This window comes from Cucurbita pepo, chromosome 12, assembly GCF_057944985.1.
Source record: "Cucurbita pepo subsp. pepo isolate OVF chromosome 12, ASM5794498v1, whole genome shotgun sequence".
In the NCBI taxonomy this organism is placed as follows: Eukaryota; Viridiplantae; Streptophyta; class Magnoliopsida; order Cucurbitales; family Cucurbitaceae; genus Cucurbita; species Cucurbita pepo.
The window spans coordinates 8,173,974-8,199,427 of NC_141809.1; the positions used below are offsets into that span (position 1 = coordinate 8,173,974).

The 25,454-nt window shown below is 33.2% G+C and overlaps 1 non-coding gene across 1 annotated transcript; it reads right to left on the reverse strand.

Moving 5' to 3' along the window:
* Positions 1-17,169: 17,169 nt before the first annotated feature.
* On the reverse strand, positions 17,170-17,243 carry TRNAT-AGU (transfer RNA threonine (anticodon AGU)). The gene has a single exon. It is a non-coding gene; the product is annotated as a tRNA-Thr (tRNA).
* Positions 17,244-25,454: the final 8,211 nt, after the last annotated feature.

The window sequence follows — 25,454 nt, forward strand, 5'->3', positions numbered from 1 at the left end:
ATTCTTTGCTAACCAAGTGACTACCATCGAAGGATCATTCCTCCAAAACCCAAAGATTATGGTCAAGATAACAAATGCTCTAAAATCTAAAAATCAGCTCGCTGTTCACTGCAAATCAAGCAATGATGACTTGGGAGTCCACATGCTGACTCCTTTGGCCAGCTACGACTTCAGTTTTCGTCCAAATTTATGGGGCACAACATTGTTTTACTGTTCCTTCCAATGGCCTAGCTCGTTCCATTACTTCAATGTCTACATAGATAAGAGAGATAGAGATAATTGTGAAAGTATGCTATGTTCGTGGCATATGAGTGAGGAAAATGTCTGTATGTTCAACTATAAAACCGATAATTATGATATTTGCTACAACTGGTCAGGCAAAAAATTCATGTATCCATAAATTTGAAAGTTTGATTTTAATATTTAAATAAATAAATATTTTTTATATGTTGTTTATCTGGGATTATTATTATTATTATTACTTTTTTTTTTTTTTTAAAGCTTGACATGATTAGTACGAGTGAAATATAAACGATGTTAATTACCTATCGACATAAATTATAATATGAACATTTGTTAACTTATTTTGGTCACGATTGATAATCAAAACAACTATATCAGATGGGACATTGCATTAGAAGGATTTTGAGGTAGGGCAAAGGTGAGGTAGAGCCTTAGGCTTGGCCTAGAGTAGAGGCAAGTCGGTTAGAGTTGTTACATGTATGATTGAACAAAGTTTAGTTTCTATATAAGTCATGTTCGGTTAGTGACCAACCTTGTCTAAAGTCTAATGTAGCCATAAAGTCAGGCAAAAAAAAGATTTTTCATGAGTGTGACAAAATCGTACCCATAAAGTCAGGCAAAAAAAAGATTTTCCATGAGTGTGACAAAATCGTGACGTTGTATGGTTGAAAATGTACGACTGTGACAATATTTGAAAATGCTAACACAATGTACAGGGAGGTCCATCGAATCAAGTTCACAACCAATTGTTATTAGAAGACAGTCACGGGGTAGTAGTCCCATTTATTTAAGTTCCCAACTTTGGGAGAAATTAATAGAAAATGTTGGGTTTATATAAGGAAATGATAAAACAAATATATGATACAAAAGGCACTTTACATCATGTCATAAGGTAATAATACATACATTTTCCTTGAGAAATGACATATTAGAGGAGGGAAATACGGACTTACCCTAAGAAGGCATTTCGCAACTCGATCGTAGACGGTAAAATAACAATTTAAAGGGTCATTATTTTTTTAAACAAATTGAGAACGAGGAGTTTCCAAAATTTCTAAACCATTTTGGATTATAAAGAACAATAAACGGGGTTTGTCAAATAGTTATCAAATTGTTGTGTCATTTAATGAAAGAAAGTAAGAACTATTTCAAATGAACCCTATGTAGCTGATCTGGATCTCTTCGTGGTGGTTTGGTTTAAGGTTTTGTTTACGATGCTTATGAATGAAATAATTATGTTTGGTGTAGTATGGAAAATGTTATAAGAAAGAGAGGACCAATTCATCTTAGGATCATGTATTCATGATACGTAGATGTACGACATAGAGACTAGTAAAGAGTTAACCAATTCATCTTGGGATCATGTATAAAACTGTGATTGATAAATACGATTTGGGGAGCCAAGTGATGAGATATGATGTAACGCCCAAAAAAAATAAAGGAAATTAGCTCCAAAAATAACAAGCGCCCCATGTAAGATCCAAAGGATTCAAGGACTTGAAATTAAGAGGATCAAGCAAGTATGCTCTAGACATTTTTCAAAGAAATTCAACATCTCAAGACTTGTTTACTCGAGAAATTCCTTATCAAAGATTTAGGGAATTTGTAATATATTATAGGCATTGAATTTTCTAGGTCTAGAAAAGAAATTTTTATCTCTCAAAGGAAGTATGCTCTAGACATTTTTCAAGACACTGGTCTTACAGGAGCACATCCAGAAAGATTTCCTATGGAGCATAATCTGAAACTTTCTTTAACAGAAGGGGAGAAGTTGAATGATCCAAGTAGATACAGACGGTTGATTGGAAGATTAATATATTTATCCGTTACTAGGCCTGACATAGTGTATTCAGTTCGTGTGCTTAGTCAATTTATGCATGAACCAAGAAAACCACATTGGGAGGCAACTCTTCGAGTTCTGAGATACATCAAAGGTATTCCTGGTCAAGGACTTGTAGTACCACCTGAAATCAACTTAAGATTACAAGCATATTGCGATTCAGACTGGGGCGGTTGTCGAACTTCCAGACCATTAATTTCTAGGTTCTGCATTTTCCTTGGAAATTCAATTATTCCTTGGAAGTCTAAAAAGCAAACCAATGTGTCCAGATCATCAGCAGAAGCCGAGTGTCGAGCGGTGACAAATACTTGTTTAGAGTTAGCTTGGTTAAGATACATTCTTCAAGACTTGAAAGTTCCACTGTCCGAACCAGCATTATTGTATTGTGATAATCAAGCATCATTACAGATAGCAGCCAATCCAGTTTTTCATAAACGTACGAAACACATAGAAATAGATTGTCATATAGTTCGAAGAAAATTACAAGCTAGAATCATCAAACCATGTTATGTTTCGACTAAAATGCAATTGGCGGATATTTTCACTAAAAATTTGGGAAGAAGTCAGTTCGATTTTTTGAAAGACAAGTTCGGTGTGATTGACAGCCACTCTCCAACTTGAGGGGGAGTATTAAGATATAATATTAGGAGAATATATTATAATAATTAGTGTTGGAATATATCTTATACATTCTTAATTAATATTTTTTTTACTTTATGATTTGATTAGTAGTATATTTTATTTGACTCTCAAGATAATATTTTCCCTTCATTTTAGGTATTCGTCGGTAGCTTGTATCCTATTTAAACATTGTGAATATTAATGAAGATGTAACTTTCTGTCCCAATTCTATTTCTCATTCTTAACATAACTCCAAGTCAGAAATAGAACGGGCCTAATTACTTACAAAAGAAACAAGAACAAGAAAAGAAAGAGTGTGGTGTCCTAGCTTATCAAGGACACGATAAAGAGCCTACAAGTAGGCTACTTGCTGAGTCTTGTACTCCTTCCTTATTTTGCATTTTTTTTTTCAGGTAATAAGGAGCTAGTCGAGGTTGGGAGCGGACTCCGAAGCAGGTGTCATAGACAAGCGTCACCCGTCGTCTTAAACCCATTTGTTTTGAAATATTTTGTGTTCGTTCCTTATTCGGTGTTTTAACCATTATGTTGTGTTTTAATTACTCATGTATGAACACTGTTTTGTTTTAAGTAATGTTATGTTTTAAATACTGTTTGTTTTATTTCGTGAAAGTTTACTCACCTTTTTGGAGTATCGAGTCAGACCGGTCCTTACATATGATGACCAGATAAAAGCCTCGTTGGGCTAGGTCATGAAACACTATGAAATTAGTCTAGGTGAAGGACTCGAACGACCATAACATAAAATTAATTTTCATATTATAGTTTTACTTTTTTAATTAAAAATTTTAGAGAGAAATAACAGTTTCAATCATATATTTTTCCATTTAAAAAATAACAGTTATCAATCCCGGTTCTATTTTTATTATAAACTATTTAACAACAGTAAAAAAAATAATAATAATAAAAGAATTAATTAATAATAACTAATCCCTTCCCTCTCCCAATAACTACCACCCTAAAATACTCAACTAACTTCTTCTCACAAAACCATATGTTACAAAAAAGAAAATAATGAATTAGAAATACAAACAAATGGGTTAGTTTATTTATTTATTTATTTTTGGGTTATTACCAGATCAACGGTTATCTTCCATTACACTCCTTTTCAACTATAAAGAGTGAAACAAATCATGCACAAACAAATGTGTTCATACCCATCTCTTTTTCTCTCCCATTTCAACCACATGAGTTTATTTTCAACACTTGCACTTTCTCTCTTAATTTCATTATTCTTTGCTAACCAAGTGACTACCATCGAAGGATCATTCCTCCAAAACCCAAAGATTATGGTCAAGATAACAAATGCTCTAAAATCTAAAAATCAGCTCGCTGTTCACTGCAAATCAAGCAATGATGACTTGGGAGTCCACATGCTGACTCCTTTGGCCAGCTACGACTTCAGTTTTCGTCCAAATTTATGGGGCACAACATTGTTTTACTGTTCCTTCCAATGGCCTAGCTCGTTCCATTACTTCAATGTCTACATAGATAAGAGAGATAGAGATAATTGTGAAAGTATGCTATGTTCGTGGCATATGAGTGAGGAAAATGTCTGTATGTTCAACTATAAAACCGATAATTATGATATTTGCTACAACTGGTCAGGCAAAAAATTCATGTATCCATAAATTTGAAAGTTTGATTTTAATATTTAAATAAATAAATATTTTTTATATGTTGTTTATCTGGGATTATTATTATTATTATTACTTTTTTTTTTTTTTTAAAGCTTGACATGATTAGTACGAGTGAAATATAAACGATGTTAATTACCTATCGACATAAATTATAATATGAACATTTGTTAACTTATTTTGGTCACGATTGATAATCAAAACAACTATATCAGATGGGACATTGCATTAGAAGGATTTTGAGGTAGGGCAAAGGTGAGGTAGAGCCTTAGGCTTGGCCTAGAGTAGAGGCAAGTCGGTTAGAGTTGTTACATGTATGATTGAACAAAGTTTAGTTTCTATATAAGTCATGTTCGGTTAGTGACCAACCTTGTCTAAAGTCTAATGTAGCCATAAAGTCAGGCAAAAAAAAGATTTTTCATGAGTGTGACAAAATCGTACCCATAAAGTCAGGCAAAAAAAAGATTTTCCATGAGTGTGACAAAATCGTGACGTTGTATGGTTGAAAATGTACGACTGTGACAATATTTGAAAATGCTAACACAATGTACAGGGAGGTCCATCGAATCAAGTTCACAACCAATTGTTATTAGAAGACAGTCACGGGGTAGTAGTCCCATTTATTTAAGTTCCCAACTTTGGGAGAAATTAATAGAAAATGTTGGGTTTATATAAGGAAATGATAAAACAAATATATGATACAAAAGGCACTTTACATCATGTCATAAGGTAATAATACATACATTTTCCTTGAGAAATGACATATTAGAGGAGGGAAATACGGACTTACCCTAAGAAGGCATTTCGCAACTCGATCGTAGACGGTAAAATAACAATTTAAAGGGTCATTATTTTTTTAAACAAATTGAGAACGAGGAGTTTCCAAAATTTCTAAACCATTTTGGATTATAAAGAACAATAAACGGGGTTTGTCAAATAGTTATCAAATTGTTGTGTCATTTAATGAAAGAAAGTAAGAACTATTTCAAATGAACCCTATGTAGCTGATCTGGATCTCTTCGTGGTGGTTTGGTTTAAGGTTTTGTTTACGATGCTTATGAATGAAATAATTATGTTTGGTGTAGTATGGAAAATGTTATAAGAAAGAGAGGACCAATTCATCTTAGGATCATGTATTCATGATACGTAGATGTACGACATAGAGACTAGTAAAGAGTTAACCAATTCATCTTGGGATCATGTATAAAACTGTGATTGATAAATACGATTTGGGGAGCCAAGTGATGAGATATGATGTAACGCCCAAAAAAAATAAAGGAAATTAGCTCCAAAAATAACAAGCGCCCCATGTAAGATCCAAAGGATTCAAGGACTTGAAATTAAGAGGATCAAGCAAGTATGCTCTAGACATTTTTCAAAGAAATTCAACATCTCAAGACTTGTTTACTCGAGAAATTCCTTATCAAAGATTTAGGGAATTTGTAATATATTATAGGCATTGAATTTTCTAGGTCTAGAAAAGAAATTTTTATCTCTCAAAGGAAGTATGCTCTAGACATTTTTCAAGACACTGGTCTTACAGGAGCACATCCAGAAAGATTTCCTATGGAGCATAATCTGAAACTTTCTTTAACAGAAGGGGAGAAGTTGAATGATCCAAGTAGATACAGACGGTTGATTGGAAGATTAATATATTTATCCGTTACTAGGCCTGACATAGTGTATTCAGTTCGTGTGCTTAGTCAATTTATGCATGAACCAAGAAAACCACATTGGGAGGCAACTCTTCGAGTTCTGAGATACATCAAAGGTATTCCTGGTCAAGGACTTGTAGTACCACCTGAAATCAACTTAAGATTACAAGCATATTGCGATTCAGACTGGGGCGGTTGTCGAACTTCCAGACCATTAATTTCTAGGTTCTGCATTTTCCTTGGAAATTCAATTATTCCTTGGAAGTCTAAAAAGCAAACCAATGTGTCCAGATCATCAGCAGAAGCCGAGTGTCGAGCGGTGACAAATACTTGTTTAGAGTTAGCTTGGTTAAGATACATTCTTCAAGACTTGAAAGTTCCACTGTCCGAACCAGCATTATTGTATTGTGATAATCAAGCATCATTACAGATAGCAGCCAATCCAGTTTTTCATAAACGTACGAAACACATAGAAATAGATTGTCATATAGTTCGAAGAAAATTACAAGCTAGAATCATCAAACCATGTTATGTTTCGACTAAAATGCAATTGGCGGATATTTTCACTAAAAATTTGGGAAGAAGTCAGTTCGATTTTTTGAAAGACAAGTTCGGTGTGATTGACAGCCACTCTCCAACTTGAGGGGGAGTATTAAGATATAATATTAGGAGAATATATTATAATAATTAGTGTTGGAATATATCTTATACATTCTTAATTAATATTTTTTTTACTTTATGATTTGATTAGTAGTATATTTTATTTGACTCTCAAGATAATATTTTCCCTTCATTTTAGGTATTCGTCGGTAGCTTGTATCCTATTTAAACATTGTGAATATTAATGAAGATGTAACTTTCTGTCCCAATTCTATTTCTCATTCTTAACATAACTCCAAGTCAGAAATAGAACGGGCCTAATTACTTACAAAAGAAACAAGAACAAGAAAAGAAAGAGTGTGGTGTCCTAGCTTATCAAGGACACGATAAAGAGCCTACAAGTAGGCTACTTGCTGAGTCTTGTACTCCTTCCTTATTTTGCATTTTTTTTTTCAGGTAATAAGGAGCTAGTCGAGGTTGGGAGCGGACTCCGAAGCAGGTGTCATAGACAAGCGTCACCCGTCGTCTTAAACCCATTTGTTTTGAAATATTTTGTGTTCGTTCCTTATTCGGTGTTTTAACCATTATGTTGTGTTTTAATTACTCATGTATGAACACTGTTTTGTTTTAAGTAATGTTATGTTTTAAATACTGTTTGTTTTATTTCGTGAAAGTTTACTCACCTTTTTGGAGTATCGAGTCAGACCGGTCCTTACATATGATGACCAGATAAAAGCCTCGTTGGGCTAGGTCATGAAACACTATGAAATTAGTCTAGGTGAAGGACCCGAACGACCATAACATAAAATTAATTTTCATATTATAGTTTTACTTTTTTAATTAAAAATTTTAGAGAGAAATAACAGTTTCAATCATATATTTTTCCATTTAAAAAATAACAGTTATCAATCCCGGTTCTATTTTTATTATAAACTATTTAACAACAGTAAAAAAAATAATAATAATAAAAGAATTAATTAATAATAACTAATCCCTTCCCTCTCCCAATAACTACCACCCTAAAATACTCAACTAACTTCTTCTCACAAAACCATATGTTACAAAAAAGAAAATAATGAATTAGAAATACAAACAAATGGGTTAGTTTATTTATTTATTTATTTTTGGGTTATTACCAGATCAACGGTTATCTTCCATTACACTCCTTTTCAACTATAAAGAGTGAAACAAATCATGCACAAACAAATGTGTTCATACCCATCTCTTTTTCTCTCCCATTTCAACCACATGAGTTTATTTTCAACACTTGCACTTTCTCTCTTAATTTCATTATTCTTTGCTAACCAAGTGACTACCATCGAAGGATCATTCCTCCAAAACCCAAAGATTATGGTCAAGATAACAAATGCTCTAAAATCTAAAAATCAGCTCGCTGTTCACTGCAAATCAAGCAATGATGACTTGGGAGTCCACATGCTGACTCCTTTGGCCAGCTACGACTTCAGTTTTCGTCCAAATTTATGGGGCACAACATTGTTTTACTGTTCCTTCCAATGGCCTAGCTCGTTCCATTACTTCAATGTCTACATAGATAAGAGAGATAGAGATAATTGTGAAAGTATGCTATGTTCGTGGCATATGAGTGAGGAAAATGTCTGTATGTTCAACTATAAAACCGATAATTATGATATTTGCTACAACTGGTCAGGCAAAAAATTCATGTATCCATAAATTTGAAAGTTTGATTTTAATATTTAAATAAATAAATATTTTTTATATGTTGTTTATCTGGGATTATTATTATTATTATTACTTTTTTTTTTTTTTTAAAGCTTGACATGATTAGTACGAGTGAAATATAAACGATGTTAATTACCTATCGACATAAATTATAATATGAACATTTGTTAACTTATTTTGGTCACGATTGATAATCAAAACAACTATATCAGATGGGACATTGCATTAGAAGGATTTTGAGGTAGGGCAAAGGTGAGGTAGAGCCTTAGGCTTGGCCTAGAGTAGAGGCAAGTCGGTTAGAGTTGTTACATGTATGATTGAACAAAGTTTAGTTTCTATATAAGTCATGTTCGGTTAGTGACCAACCTTGTCTAAAGTCTAATGTAGCCATAAAGTCAGGCAAAAAAAAGATTTTTCATGAGTGTGACAAAATCGTACCCATAAAGTCAGGCAAAAAAAAGATTTTCCATGAGTGTGACAAAATCGTGACGTTGTATGGTTGAAAATGTACGACTGTGACAATATTTGAAAATGCTAACACAATGTACAGGGAGGTCCATCGAATCAAGTTCACAACCAATTGTTATTAGAAGACAGTCACGGGGTAGTAGTCCCATTTATTTAAGTTCCCAACTTTGGGAGAAATTAATAGAAAATGTTGGGTTTATATAAGGAAATGATAAAACAAATATATGATACAAAAGGCACTTTACATCATGTCATAAGGTAATAATACATACATTTTCCTTGAGAAATGACATATTAGAGGAGGGAAATACGGACTTACCCTAAGAAGGCATTTCGCAACTCGATCGTAGACGGTAAAATAACAATTTAAAGGGTCATTATTTTTTTAAACAAATTGAGAACGAGGAGTTTCCAAAATTTCTAAACCATTTTGGATTATAAAGAACAATAAACGGGGTTTGTCAAATAGTTATCAAATTGTTGTGTCATTTAATGAAAGAAAGTAAGAACTATTTCAAATGAACCCTATGTAGCTGATCTGGATCTCTTCGTGGTGGTTTGGTTTAAGGTTTTGTTTACGATGCTTATGAATGAAATAATTATGTTTGGTGTAGTATGGAAAATGTTATAAGAAAGAGAGGACCAATTCATCTTAGGATCATGTATTCATGATACGTAGATGTACGACATAGAGACTAGTAAAGAGTTAACCAATTCATCTTGGGATCATGTATAAAACTGTGATTGATAAATACGATTTGGGGAGCCAAGTGATGAGATATGATGTAACGCCCAAAAAAAATAAAGGAAATTAGCTCCAAAAATAACAAGCGCCCCATGTAAGATCCAAAGGATTCAAGGACTTGAAATTAAGAGGATCAAGCAAGTATGCTCTAGACATTTTTCAAAGAAATTCAACATCTCAAGACTTGTTTACTCGAGAAATTCCTTATCAAAGATTTAGGGAATTTGTAATATATTATAGGCATTGAATTTTCTAGGTCTAGAAAAGAAATTTTTATCTCTCAAAGGAAGTATGCTCTAGACATTTTTCAAGACACTGGTCTTACAGGAGCACATCCAGAAAGATTTCCTATGGAGCATAATCTGAAACTTTCTTTAACAGAAGGGGAGAAGTTGAATGATCCAAGTAGATACAGACGGTTGATTGGAAGATTAATATATTTATCCGTCACTAGGCCTGACATAGTGTATTCAGTTCGTGTGCTTAGTCAATTTATGCATGAACCAAGAAAACCACATTGGGAGGCAACTCTTCGAGTTCTGAGATACATCAAAGGTATTCCTGGTCAAGGACTTGTAGTACCACCTGAAATCAACTTAAGATTACAAGCATATTGCGATTCAGACTGGGGCGGTTGTCGAACTTCCAGACCATTAATTTCTAGGTTCTGCATTTTCCTTGGAAATTCAATTATTCCTTGGAAGTCTAAAAAGCAAACCAATGTGTCCAGATCATCAGCAGAAGCCGAGTGTCGAGCGGTGACAAATACTTGTTTAGAGTTAGCTTGGTTAAGATACATTCTTCAAGACTTGAAAGTTCCACTGTCCGAACCAGCATTATTGTATTGTGATAATCAAGCATCATTACAGATAGCAGCCAATCCAGTTTTTCATAAACGTACGAAACACATAGAAATAGATTGTCATATAGTTCGAAGAAAATTACAAGCTAGAATCATCAAACCATGTTATGTTTCGACTAAAATGCAATTGGCGGATATTTTCACTAAAAATTTGGGAAGAAGTCAGTTCGATTTTTTGAAAGACAAGTTCGGTGTGATTGACAGCCACTCTCCAACTTGAGGGGGAGTATTAAGATATAATATTAGGAGAATATATTATAATAATTAGTGTTGGAATATATCTTATACATTCTTAATTAATATTTTTTTTACTTTATGATTTGATTAGTAGTATATTTTATTTGACTCTCAAGATAATATTTTCCCTTCATTTTAGGTATTCGTCGGTAGCTTGTATCCTATTTAAACATTGTGAATATTAATGAAGATGTAACTTTCTGTCCCAATTCTATTTCTCATTCTTAACATAACTCCAAGTCAGAAATAGAACGGGCCTAATTACTTACAAAAGAAACAAGAACAAGAAAAGAAAGAGTGTGGTGTCCTAGCTTATCAAGGACACGATAAAGAGCCTACAAGTAGGCTACTTGCTGAGTCTTGTACTCCTTCCTTATTTTGCATTTTTTTTTTCAGGTAATAAGGAGCTAGTCGAGGTTGGGAGCGGACTCCGAAGCAGGTGTCATAGACAAGCGTCACCCGTCGTCTTAAACCCATTTGTTTTGAAATATTTTGTGTTCGTTCCTTATTCGGTGTTTTAACCATTATGTTGTGTTTTAATTACTCATGTATGAACACTGTTTTGTTTTAAGTAATGTTATGTTTTAAATACTGTTTGTTTTATTTCGTGAAAGTTTACTCACCTTTTTGGAGTATCGAGTCAGACCGGTCCTTACATATGATGACCAGATAAAAGCCTCGTTGGGCTAGGTCATGAAACACTATGAAATTAGTCTAGGTGAAGGACCCGAACGACCATAACATAAAATTAATTTTCATATTATAGTTTTACTTTTTTAATTAAAAATTTTAGAGAGAAATAACAGTTTCAATCATATATTTTTCCATTTAAAAAATAACAGTTATCAATCCCGGTTCTATTTTTATTATAAACTATTTAACAACAGTAAAAAAAATAATAATAATAAAAGAATTAATTAATAATAACTAATCCCTTCCCTCTCCCAATAACTACCACCCTAAAATACTCAACTAACTTCTTCTCACAAAACCATATGTTACAAAAAAGAAAATAATGAATTAGAAATACAAACAAATGGGTTAGTTTATTTATTTATTTATTTTTGGGTTATTACCAGATCAACGGTTATCTTCCATTACACTCCTTTTCAACTATAAAGAGTGAAACAAATCATGCACAAACAAATGTGTTCATACCCATCTCTTTTTCTCTCCCATTTCAACCACATGAGTTTATTTTCAACACTTGCACTTTCTCTCTTAATTTCATTATTCTTTGCTAACCAAGTGACTACCATCGAAGGATCATTCCTCCAAAACCCAAAGATTATGGTCAAGATAACAAATGCTCTAAAATCTAAAAATCAGCTCGCTGTTCACTGCAAATCAAGCAATGATGACTTGGGAGTCCACATGCTGACTCCTTTGGCCAGCTACGACTTCAGTTTTCGTCCAAATTTATGGGGCACAACATTGTTTTACTGTTCCTTCCAATGGCCTAGCTCTGTTTCATTACTTCAATGTCTACATAGATAAGAGAGATAGAGATAATTGTGAAAGTATGCTATGTTCGTGGCATATGAGTGAGGAAAATGTCTGTATGTTCAACTATAAAACCGATAATTATGATATTTGCTACAACTGGTCAGGCAAAAAATTCATGTATCCATAAATTTTAAAGTTTGATTTTAATATTTAAATAAATAAATATTTTTTATATGTTGTTTATCTGGGATTATTATTATTATTATTACTTTTTTTTTTTTTTAAAGCTTGACATGATTAGTACGAGTGAAATATAAACGATGTTAATTACCTATCGACATAAATTATAATATGAACATTTGTTAACTTATTTTGGTCACGATTGATAATCAAAACAACTATATCAGATGGGACATTGCATTAGAAGGATTTTGAGGTAGGGTAAAGGTGAGGTAGAGCCTTAGGCTTGGCCTAGAGTAAAGGCAAGTCGGTTAGAGTTGTTACATGTATGATTGAACAAAGTTTAGTTTCTATATAAGTCATGTTCGGTTAGTGACCAACCTTGTCTAAAGTCTAATGTAGCCATAAAGTCAGGCAAAAAAAAGATTTTTCATGAGTGTGACAAAATCGTGACGTTGTATGGTTGAAAATGTACGACTGGGACAATATTTGAAAATGCTAACACAATGTACAGGGAGGTCCATCGAATCAAGTTCACAACCAATTATTATTAGAAGACAGTCACGGGGTAGTAGTCCCATTTATTTTAGTTCCCAACTTTGGGAGAAATTAATAGAAAATGTTGGGTTTATATAAGGAAATGATAAAACAAATATATGATACAAAAGGCACTTTACATCATGTCATAAGGTAATAATATATACATTTTCCTTGAGAAATGACATATTAGAGGAGGAAAATACGGACTTACCCTAAGAAGGCATTTCGCAACTCGATCGTAGACGGTAAAATAACAATTTAAAGGGTCATTATTTTTTTAAACAAATTGAGAACGAGGAGTTTCCAAAATTTCTAAACCATTTTAGATTATAAAGAACAATAAACGGGGTTTGTCAAATAGTTATCAAATTGTTGTGTCATTTAATGAAAGAAAGTAAGAACTATTTCAAATGAACCCTATGTAGCTGATCTGGATTTCTTCGTGGTGGTTTGGTTTAAGGTTTTGTTTACGACGCTTATGAATGAAATAATTATGTTTGGTGTAGTATGGAAAATGTTATAAGAAAGAGAGGACCAATTCATCTTAGGATCATGTATTCATGATACGTAGATGTACGACAAAGAGACTAGTAAAGAGTTAACCAATTCATCTTGGGATCATGTATAAAACTGTGATTGATAAATACGATTTGGGGAGCCAAGTGATGGGATATGATGTAACACCACAAAAAAAATAAAGGAAATTAGCTCCAAAAATAACAAGCGCCCCATGTAAGATCCAAAGGATTCAAGGACTTGAAATTAAGAGGATCAAGCAAGTATGCTCTAGACATTTTTCAAAGAAATTCAACATCTCAAGACTTGTTTACTCGAGAAATTCCTTATCAAAGATTTAGGGAATTTGTAATATATTATAGGCATTCATTTTTCAAGACACAGGTCTTACAGGAGCACATCCAGAAAGATTTCCTATGGAGCATAATCTGAAACTTTCTTTAACAGAAGGGGAGAAGTTGAATGATCCAAGTAAATACAGACGGTTGATTGGAAGATTAATATGTTTATCCGTTACTAGGCCTGACATAGTGTATTCAGTTCGTGTGCTTAGTCAATTTATGCATGAACCAAGAAAACCACATTGGGAGGCAACTCTTCGAGTTCTGAGATACATCAAAGGTATTCCTGGTCAAGGACTTGTACTACCATCTGAAAACAACTTAAGATTACAAGCATATTGCGATTCAGACTGGGGCGGTTGTCGAACTTCCAGACCGTTAATTTCTAGGTTCTGCATTTTCCTTGGAAATTCAATTATTCCTTGGAAGTCTAAAAAGCAAACCAATGTGTCCAGATCATCAGCAGAAGCCGAGTGTCGAGCTGTGGCAAATACTTGTTTAGAGTTAGCTTGGTTAAAATACATTCTTCAAGACTTGAAAGTTCCACTGTCCAAACCAGCATTATTGTATTGTGATAATCAAGCATCATTACAGATAGCAGCCAATCCAGTTTGTCATAAACGTACGAAACACATAAAAATAGATTGTCATATAGTTCGAGAAAAATTACAAGCTAGAATCATCAAACCATGGTCGAGAAAAAACTTCAACTTATTAGAGATTTGGGAACTGCGACAACAATAGTATCCCACAAATCAGGTAAAGAGTACATCAAAATCAGTTCTTTAATTTCATCTTCAAAAATTAATTTTCATTGAATTTAGTTGACTTAAACTCATATTGAATTCATTATATGATCCACAACTGGAACTACCTTTAGACATTTATAGATTGAAAAATCTCCTCATCAAATACACCTTGTTCATACCCAACGGTTTTTCGTACCTATTCAATAGCGCCTTCAATAGAACTTACGTTGTCTTCTCCTTGATAATGTTAAACGCCACATTTTTGGACAGTGTCAACCAAATTAACCCTAAGGCCTGCCGATCCATGAGCTTTCACTGCTCTGTGGTTATGATATTTGGTTTCACCCCAATAGGGATTCATGGAGATCTTTTTGGTACAGAAAATCTTCCATCTGCATCTTCTAGAAACCAAATCGGATTGATCAAACTTCTCAATTCTAATCTTTGAGCTTCATCTTCACAGATGTTATAACCAAGATCAAATTTGAGTCATATATAATTATGCGTCTGTCATGTTTTCATTCTGCGTCTGTCATGTTTTCAGGCATCTCCTCTACGAGAGAAGCAGGAAGGTCTTGCATGGCCAGCAAATCAGTAACTTCGCCTTACCAAACACAAAAATTATTGATTCCATCAAAATTTTCTACTTCAAGATTAGAACTCAAAATTCTCGATTCACGTTCTGATTTAATATCAGATGACTCTGCCATTTGTAACAAGTAATTTGGATGAAAGTAGAAAAACACAATTCTTGAAAATTGATTTTCAAGAAGATAAGCACGATTGTGAGCACGTTTCATGGTTGATGGGGGTCAAAAACTTTTAGAATTCTCGAAATACGACAACCACGCTTTGATTCCACTTGTTGTGTGCCGAAATGCTCCACAAAAATATGATACTAATTGTTGTACCAATAGTGGAAGCAAGATCGAAAATGGCTTTAATCTTATATTATAATAAAGTTAATTGTGGCTTTTGTTGGGGTTCAAGTTGTTACAAGAATTCAACATATAAACAGGTACCTACGACATATAACGTTCATGTTGTATATGGACATTTGGGGAACGACCCTCTTTTGTTGACGGAAAGAAATATTCTCTATACTATTTAATGTACTAGTTCACAATCATGGAGAATACGTACTAAATGGCAATAATGCTCTAAACAGGTGCTCTAACCAACTGAGCTACTATAGCTACTTGAAACAAAAAACATAACAATTCTTAAATCACCAAACGAATAAACACCCAAGCTAGTGTATCATAAAATACAAACCAAAAGACATATTTATATGAATAAGAAAAATAAGCAAAATACTAATTTGTCTTTATAATGTAAACCCAAATCAAATAAAATTGTATTACGAAATAGATATGTTATGAAACTCTTGAAATTCGATCTAATATTACTGTTGAAGAACAAGATGTTTAGATCTAAATTATCCAAGAAACCACAAAACGATAAGCAATCAATCCAAGAGAAAGTTTTTGAACCGATTACCTCAATTATCAAGATAAAGAGTAAAAAGAAAAGAAAAAAAAACTCATTTATAAACTCATGATTCGAATCGCTTCAGCACGTAAATCTAAACACAAGAAATGCAAAAGAACAAGTTCATGGGTAAAGAAACATACTATTCAACTTTCATTCTAATATCCAAAATCTTTGTACTATACTAATAACATGACTTACTATTTATAACCTTGAAAATAAACCTTTAAAGTAATATATAGTCCATTGAAATGTTGTAAATGTCTTGTCCATCAATACCATAACGTCCATTAATTAATTTTAACTTAAAATTTTAATATAATATTCTAAAGTGAAAAAAATACTATAAAACATCTCTAAATTCAAACACGTAACCTACAATCTTATTATCCACCAAGAAGTTTTTGTGGCATAATTAAGACACATTATTCGTTCATTCTCCCATTCTTCAAGAGGATTCGTCATCGAATTCAATTGATTTCCTTGTAATGCAAACTTAAAATTATTTTCATTCCGTGGTTTTAATCTTGTCGAGGTCTTCCCTTTTATCTTTAGGTCATGCATGGATGTAAAAGTGAAATGGGAGTGCCGCTTCCTGTGCAGCCCATTGGTCTTATTTTTTTCCATGAGTTAGATATTGGCACGAGTTGAAATTAATTATTCAAACTTGCTTTATAATAAGCATTTTAATTTTCTGCAAGAATTCAATCGAAAAGGTAGATACACTTAGTTTGAGTGCTCCCCTTAGAAAGAAAATTCTTTTACTTCCAAGTTTCTGTATATGTACCTTTTGTATACAAAACATTGTTCTCCTAAAAAACTAGAATCATCTTTCTTTTTAGTCTCTCTATCCGCGTCAAATATTTCTTTTTATTTTTCATTTTCTTCACTTTTTGTCTCTAATGGCCATATACTGTGTTTGCTGGCCTACCTAGAACCTAAAACTATGATACCAAATGACCCAATGTTCTAAAACTTTTAGAATTCAATCAAACAACATTGTTGAAAAATAAGATATTTAGATCTTAATTATCTAAGAACCAAAAAACAATAAGAAAGCTAAGGAATTTATGCTGTTGATGAGAGTTGAACTCAAGACCTCTCGCTTACAAAACAAGTGCTCTAACCAACTAAGCTACAAGAACAACTTCAAAAAACTACGTATCGAAGACTAAAATAATGTGTTATCTTCCACTTAAAATAGGATTTTTTTATGTTTTGTTGCCTATCGTGGCTAAGTTGTTACAAGCATTGTATTTTTTTTTGGTGGAAACAATAATACTCTTGTTGAGAGTTGAACTCAAGACCTCCCGCTTACTAAACGGGTGCTCTAACCAACTGAGCTACAAGAGCTACTTGAAACTAAAAACATATTAATTCTTGAATTGCCAAAACAAATAAACACCCAAGCAACTAGGGAAGAGAACAAAAAAGACTACTACAATACACTGTACATAGAATTGTATCATAAAATACAAACCAAAGAGACATATTTATAGGAATGAGAAAAATAAGCAAATAAAATTGTATTATAAAATAGATATGTTGTGAAACTCTTGGAATTCAATCTAATATTATCCAAGAAACCCCAAAACGATAAGGATAAAGAGAAAAGAAAAAACTCGTTTATAAACTCATGATCCACCAAGAAGTTTTTGTGGCATAATTAAGACACCTTATTTCGTTCATTCTCCCCTCTATCATCATTTGAAATACATATTATGTATCCTACCTAGAACCTAAAGCTTTGGTAAAATTTTAGAATTCAGTCTAACAACATTGAATTTATTTATGCTCTTGTTGAGAGTTGAACTCAAGATCTCTCGCTTACGAAACAAGTGCTCTAGCTAACTGAGTTACGAGTGCCACTTGAAAAAAATACGTATCGAAGACTAAAACGACAACCAAACAAATACTCGAACACTAAATCTTAGGTTTTTTATTCCATGTTAACTTTATGAAAGGAAAAAAGAAAAACGACTAGGATATACATTGTATGTAAAATTGTATTATGAAATACATACCTAAGAGACCTATTTTGTTACACCCCGAATTTTGAGGCATCGAAAGATCGAGAGTGACTCAAATACACTATGCAATGCATGAAAATGAAAGAACAACTAACAGAAAAAACAGTTACAAAAAAATTTGTGCGAGTTTAAAACTTTACAAGCAATGTGATAAACTCGAAGCAAGAATCAAAATGTATATTTACATATGCCTAGTTCATGTAACGAGTGAACAAGATTGGGGGAACATTGAAGAGTTCGTTCCCTTCCATTGGTATAGAGCCTGTTGATTTTTATTTTGAATTAAAAGTAGTATAGTGAGTATTTGATTTCTCATATATAAGATATATGTAATATTGTTTTGTAAAATTGATTGTTTTTGGCATATCAGTGTGGCATTAGATTTACCGATTTGTTAGACAAATGTATACGGTTAGGTTCATTGTAAATTGAAAAGTGACAGCGGCGGCCATGACGACGTTCATCCATTCGCGGTACAATTTAGAGTTTTGAAAGCCTAATTTTACTACATTTGGAATTGTTCCAATTTTTTTTTTTAAAAAAAACTATCTTAAGAATTATTCTAAAAGTAAAATATGTATATTTAGAATTGTTCGAATAGGAAAAGTTCTCTATTTGGAATTGTTCCAACCACGAAATAATCCTAATTTTTTTTACATATGGAATAGTTCCATACGAGAGAAAGATCTCAAACCCTAATTTTATTACATATGGAATAGTTACATATCGGTGTTGGGTTTTATGTCCTAAAACTCATAGTTTGTAAACAAAAACATATTATATTTTCAATAAAGCTATTATTGTTGTTTATTCAATAAAGATTGTTATTGAATAAAGTGAACTTTACGATTATTAATCTAAATCCAATAAACAAAGAACACTCTGGCTATAGTATGATTACTTGAACTATATGTAGAGACATAAGAGTGGATCAAGTTCAAGTATATAGTCAAAATAATCTATAGTATAAGGATAAGGTTGAGTACCTTATTTTGGGGACACTATGGATGCGACCCACTTTTGTATATGATATAAACAATGTGATCACTAAATTGTACATATGGAGACATGTGAGTGGGGGCGTCCTATGCAATGAGTATTGCATAAGATCGGACCATGAAGAAAACAACTCTCACTTTATAATGTCGTTTACTGTTGAGACTGATTTTCTTTTCATTCGATAAGCTAGGTAACTCGGTTTTAATCCTGAGCTAACCATAAACTCCTGTTTATTCGGAATTATCCTTAGATTTGCATGGGTGAGAGTGTTTCTAGTTCGCCGACTCAATAGGCCTCCCATTTCAGGGGTAAGACTGGGTGAATGGCTAAGGACGTGGGGTGCAAGATGGAATTCACTCCTACCCACTTTCAGGGATAGAAGAGAGGTAGTTCCCTTAAGCACTGACTCCAGGTCTTGAACAAGGGGCCCCACCCTCTCATTGGCCTGAGAGGGATTTGGTTTACTTGTTGGACCACAAACCAATTGTTCATTAGAGGATCAGTGAGACATAAGGAACAAGAAGTAACTTTAGGGGTAAAACGGTAAATTGACCCAGCTCTAGTTATGAACAACCTGTGAAGGATCGACTTACTAATCATGGTTATATCAAATGGACAGAAATATATCTATAGTGAGGGGAGTGCAACTACTAGTCTATAGTGGAGTGTCCTAGTAGTTAACGAGTGTTGGTTAACATGGTTAATGAGTTTAACCGGTTAATCTTGGATCGTTGGAGCCCATGATCTATAGGTCCATTAGGTCCCTCTGCTAGCTCATATTGGACTAAACCATAGAACAGTGTGACGAGTGAGTTCGAAGTGTTTGAATTCAAATTAGGAAATATACTACATATATACGATATATTTAACCGCAGTTTTGTTTTATTTACTAATTAAACAAAACGAGAGAATCTGATAATCAAATTATGTGTCGGAATTGATTGGGATTGGCATTTGAATTAATATTAAATATTAATTAAATAGTTTAATTAATCATTTAATGTTACTTTAATTTGAAATTAATTATTCAAATTAATTGTTGAATTAAAATGAAGAAATGTAAAATGTTGACTTCATTTAATGGAAAAATCCATGTGAGTGGAATTTTGAGGTGTCAAAATTTGGTTAACTGAAACATGCATGCTTGCCACATAATCCGAAACATTTGAGTGGAATTTTGAGTGTCAAAATTTGGTGATCTCAAATTTGCATGAACATGCAAACATGACTCTTTAAATAGAGTGATCATGGTACATGGAAGGTCTTCTTCTTCTTGGTGAAAAACCTTGAGAAAAACCTCTCACAAACACTCTCTTCATATATACAAAATCTCTCCCAAGTTTAGTCACTCACCGGATTTCACAATCCCGTTCTAAGGCCGTAGGATAGTGGAGAAGACACTAGTGGTGGTTCAAAACCTATTCATGATGAAAAAGAAATTTGAACTACAAAAGGTTAGTATTCAAACTCATTAAGTTTTAATACTTATGAACATGGTAGTTATTTACTATAATTTATGTTCTAAAAGTGCCTAAGATCCAAATTGCTTGCGCATGTGTTATATTAACACCATCAATCGACAAAATCTCGAACCCTAATTTTATTAGATTTGGAATTGGTTACCATAGGAAAGATCTTAAAATCTAGTTTTATTAAATTTGGAATTGTTCCAAACATAAAAGATCTTGAACATCAAGATATGTCTTCCATCTAAATTATTGTAATTTAATTCATTTTCAATTTCTAGGATATGCCAGATATGCCGGTCAATTTTGATTTTTTTTTTAAAATTTAATTATGCATATGTTCTATGTTTTAAATTGATTGAATAAATGCATCTGGTATGTCATTTAGTTTAAAATCCCATTATAGGTTAAGCATAATCATGCATTTTAATTGTTTTTTTAAATATAAATATTATATTTGAAATTTTTTTATTAGGTTGTTTTCTTATAGAAATAAGATGATTTCTTAATTAGGATGTATTTTCTTTATGCATTCGAGTATAATTGTTATGCTTGGAAATTAAATTAGGATATTTATTTCTTAAATTGAATTCATGATATTTACCTAATATGATTATGATTTGTTCTAATATGATTAGAATTTTGAGTAATCTATTAAATTTAATTTTAAAGGGTTTAAAATGCTAGATTTTTAAGATTATTCAAGAAGGGAATTAGTTTTCAAGTTTGTGATCCTCACGAGTGGTTCAAGTTGTTTTTAATTATTAATGTAATAATTTAGTTAATTGTTTGTTTTAAAATGCCAAAACCAATCCACTTTAGCGTGTTTAATTAATTATGCATTATGAATGTATGGTTTAATTAAATAGAAAATGTATATGCATAAGGTATGTCATATAGATTTAAAATCCCACCATAGGCTAAGCATGTTTCATGCATTCCAAGTATGTTATAAGTGTTATAATGTATAGTATGCATGTTTAGGGTTCCATGAGTAATAGATATAAATTGTTATATTATTGCATGGAATGGATGATTATATAATTGTTATATAAAGCATGTTAGATGCATGTTATAGGTTATTTTCAACGTCATAAAACGAGATAGACGTTAAATCTATAATAAAGATAAGTGCATGCTCACTTAGGGTTAAGAACCGAGCACGATCAATTTTAAAAGTTAAAATAGGTCGATGTCTTACAAAATTGTGGTTACGAGAAAGCTCACCTGGCACGATCTTGTCTAAGGCATGAGGTACTTAAGTTGACGGTTTACGGAACACCTACTACTTAGAGATCGGACCAGGACTTGAGCTTAGTTAGCCCAGTTTTATGAGCATGCTTGAGTGATGTAAGTTTTGGAAAAATCACCTAGACTTAGGTTATATTTAATTAGCCGGAATATACTTGAGTAATGAGTATACCCAACTGTCTAAAATACTTAGTGGGAGGAAAAAGGTATATAAGATACATTGTTTTCCTTTTCAAGCTCTCTGAAAAATTCACACCGTGAGATTCATGCTCGGCCTCGTGTCGCCCTGGGAGCGTCCTCCATTCGAAAGGTATTTGCATGAGTCAATAACAAGGTGAATAGAGAAAGTATTTATAGTAAGTGGGAGAAGGAAGTATATCAACACGTCCTATGGTCTCCACCACTAGGTTGCACCGTGAGATTCCTATGTTCCGCCTGCATGTTGCCCTAGAGCAACTACCCATTCGGAGGGTCGTAACATGGGAGTCGAAACAACGCAAACTCCAGAAATGGATAGGATTTCTTAGATCCGTTCCCAACTTCGGCTTTTTCATTCGATAGCATTGTTGAGACCGATCTTTGAGGTCTGAAAATGGTGGGTCACACTTACGAAGAATTACTAAGAGTTAGTATATTCTTGACCAAAATAACGATAACTAAAAACACTGTAGAAACAAGAGTTATTCTGGGACTTGTGTTTAAGTCAAGAATGTCTTGATTTAGTGAATGAGTGATTGACTGCCCCTCGGTAGCAGTTGCTCTAACTCACTAAAGTATCGTTGCAAATTAATAATTTTTGGGTACATTACATTTGCTAAAACTGATTGGATTAAACAGGATTAAGTCAAATCACTAATAGAATTTTCTTTATATCACAGCATCACAAACTCAATAGTACAATTACTCGCTTCTGAGAAATTAAACGGCGACAATTACGCAACTTGGAAATCAAACCTAAACACAATACTGGTAATTGATGATTTAAGGTTTGTTTTAACTGAGGAGTGTCCTCCAAACCCCAGCTCAAATGCAAACCGAACAGTTCGGGATGCGTATGACAGATGGATAAAGGCAAATGAGAAAGCCCGAGTGTACATTCTAGCCAGCATATCTGATGTTTTGGCTAAGAAACACGATGTTATGGGTACTGCTAAAGAGATTATGGAATCTCTAAAAGGGATGTTTGGACAACCGTCCTTCTCCCTTAGACATGAAGCCATAAAATACATTTACAACTGCCGTATGAAAGAAGGGACCTCAATTAGAGAACATGTCCTGGACATGATGATCCATTTCAATGTGGCAGAAGAAAATGAAGCTATCATTGATGAGAAGATTCAAGTCAGTTTTATCATGATGTCTCTCCCGAAGGGCTTCTTCCAGTTCCGCACCAATGTGGTAATGAACAAAATAGAATATAACTTGACTGCTCTTCTCAATGAGCTACAGACTTATCAGTCCCTTTTAACGAACAAGGAACAAATAGGAGAAGCAAATGTTGTTATCTCAAAGAAATTACTACGAGGATCGTCCTCCAAAAATAAGTCTGGACCTTCTAACTTCTAAAAAGTGTTTTGATGAAGAAGAAGGGTAAAGGGAAAAATAAGATTCCTACTAACCGCAAACACAAGATTCAAAAAGAAGATAAAGGAAAATGTTTCCATTGCAACGAAAATGGGCACTGGAAGAGAAATTGCCCAAAATACCTTACAGAGAAGAAAGTCGAAAAGACACAACAAGGTAAATATGATTTACTCGTTGTAGAAATATTTTTAGTAGAGTATGACAACTCAACTTGGATACTAGATTCAGGGGCAACTAATCATAGTTGTTCTTTTTACCAGGAAACTAGCTCCTGGAGAATGCTTGCGGACGGCGAGATAACACTTAGGGTTGGAACAGGAGAGGTTGTCTCAGCAAGATCAGTAGGAAATTTAAAGTTATTTTTTTTGGAGATAGATTCATTATATTAGATAATGTACTTTTTGTTCCTGAAATAAAAAGAAATCTAATATCTATCTCTTGTTTATTAGAGCAATTGTATAAAGTATCTTTTGAAATCAATGAAGTGTTCATTTGCAAAAGAGGTATTCATATTTGTTCTGCAAAACTAGAAAACAAGTTATATATGTTAAAACCGAGTGAAAAAAAAGCTATTTTAAATACCGAGATGTTTAAAACAGCTGAAACTCAAAATAAACGACAAAAGATTTCTCCTAATACCTATCTTTGGCACTTAAGACTAGGTCACATTAATCTCAATAGGATTGAGAGATTGGTTAAAAGAGAACTTGTAAATGAGTTAGAAGACAACTCTTTACCTCCATGTGAGTCTTGTCTTGAGGGTAAAATGACTAAACGATCGTTTTCCGAAAAAGGTTATAGAGCCAAAGAAACCTTAGAACTGGTGCATACAGATCTCTGTGGTCCAATGAATGTCAAAGCACGAGGAGGGTATGAATATTTCATCAATTTTATTGATGATTATTCAAGGTATGGCTATCTTTACCTAATGCGTCACAAGTTCGAAGCTCTTGAAAATTTTAGAGAGTATAAGACTGAGGTTGAGAATCTATTAGGTAAAACTATTAAAACACTTCGATCAGATCGAGGAGGAGAGTACATGGACTTAAGATTTCAGGACTATATGATAGAACATGGAATAAGATCTCAACTCTCAGCCCCTGGTATGCCTCAACAAAATGGTGTATCAGAAAGGAGAAATAGAACTCTGTTAGACATGGTTCGGTCTATGATGAGTTTCGCTCAATTACCCGATCCGTTTTGGGGATATGCAGTGGAGACTTCTACATACATTTTGAACATGGTTTCTACTAAGAGTGTTTCAAAAACACCTTATGAGTTATGGAAAGGGCGCAAAGGTAGTTTACGTCACTTCAGAATTTGGGGATGTTCAGCACATGTGTTGTTGCAAAACTCAAAAAAATTAGAACGTCGTTCAAAATTATGTCTATTCGTAGGATACCCCAAAGAGACGAAAGGTGGTTTGTTTTATGACCCTCAAGAAAATAGAGTGTTCGTATCAACAAATGCTACATTCTTAGAGGAAGACTGTAACGACCCGAAAAAAAAAAAAATAATAATAAGTAAATAATAATTATAAAAAAAAAAAAAATTTATCGACCCTCTCTCCACCTTCCCCAAATATTTCCCCAACACCTCCAACTCCAAAATGATCTGCAAAAGAAAGAAACATAACAGAAACAAAAAAAATGGTAGATTTTGGGAATGAGAAAAATGGGAGAAAGAAACAAAAGAAAGATAGAAGATTTTGGGAGAGAAAAATTGGATCCAATGGCTTCACTCCAAGGAGATTTGATAGGAAGGGAAAGAGAGAAAACTTATGGGTAAGTTAGATCTCCTCTTCTCTTATTTTTGCACGAAATAGAAAAGTTATTTTAGATCTCTTTTTTCAATTATTTAGATTTTTGGATATCTTATTGAAAATCAAAATTGATTGAAAAATGGTTTTGTCAATTGCATGGATCATCATTTTTAGGAAAGAGAAGAAAATCATAATTGATTGATGCATAGTCAGTTTTATGAAGGAAAATAAGAATGGATTGTAAATGACTTATTTGATTGGATAGTCATCTGCAAAAGAGAAGAAAACAGATTGTAAATGACTTATTTGATTGGATAGTCATCTGCAAAAGAGAAGAAAACAGAATAGATTGAAAATGGCTTCGGTTAATAATAGTAGTTTGTAGGAAAGAGAAGAAAACAGAATAGATTGAAAATGGCTTCGGTTAATAATAGTAGTTTGTAGGAAAGAGAAGAAAACAGAATAGATTGAA